Raw genomic sequence first — 1,122 nt, forward strand, 5'->3', positions numbered from 1 at the left:
AGATAGATGACTCAAGGGAATGCTTCGAACTATATCCGCTTAATTCAGAGAACATGCTTTTCATGTGAGCGTTTTCAAAATATCTAAATAATTTGTATGTGCAAAATCCCATTGTGATACACGAAATACAAAGAAATTTAAATTAATCAGTTTCTACCTACCGATTATCTTTTGACTTACGGATTCCTAAAAACACACCACTCTTTTAAGGCACAAAACTCCGCGAGAAACGTTTAACCACGTAACATAGATAATGTTCAAGACCGTTTTCAATATGTACGAACGACACTAATTACTATTTCAGTTGAAAAAAATATCAATAACGAAAAATAAACACTGGCATACATATGTTGATGCCATTGAAAAGCAAAATTGTATTCAAAAGAATTTGGTGCAAAGTAAATTTTGATTGCAAAAAGTGGTATATTTTTTTCGTCCAAATTTCAGTTTTGATAAAATATAGCCTATGTTACGTCCGAGATCACTGTCTAGATACCAGATAAAGCCCCATGAAAATCCATTCAGTAGTTCCGGAGATTAGTGAGTTCAAACAGAAACACAATCTAGAGTTTTATTATAGTATAGATAGATACAATTTTTGTTTTTTTTAATTTTTTTTTGTGGCTCTTTATAGAATTTAGAAGGGGGACCGAAATTGCGCATATGGAAACCGAAACTGTGCAAGGTATGCTTTATTTCGGTTTTTGCCATATGCATTATTTCGGTTTTCAACCGAAACTGTGCGTGTATGCATTACTTCGTTTTTTTTTATACCCGAGCGCACTTGTGCACAAGGGTATTATAACTTTGTTCACATAACGGTTGTTTGTAACAGGCAAAACGAATCGAGATAGATATAGACAAATGTATACATAAATGATCAGAATGAAAAGAGAAATCGATTAAGCGGTGACTGTCTGTCCGTCCGTCTGTGCACACGATAACTCGAGTAAAAATTGAGATATCTTAACGAAACTTGGTATGTGAACTTCTTTCCAGCGTAGGACGGATGGTATTGAAAATGGGCAAAATCGGACAATAACCACGCCTACCTCCCATATAACGGTAATTTTCAGAAATACGAAAACTGCGATATTTTAGTAACTACTGAAGATTATTCAC

This window comes from Rhagoletis pomonella, unplaced genomic scaffold, assembly GCF_013731165.1.
Source record: "Rhagoletis pomonella isolate Grant_MI unplaced genomic scaffold, Rhpom_1.0 Rhpom_scaffold_00003, whole genome shotgun sequence".
In the NCBI taxonomy this organism is placed as follows: Eukaryota; Metazoa; Arthropoda; class Insecta; order Diptera; family Tephritidae; genus Rhagoletis; species Rhagoletis pomonella.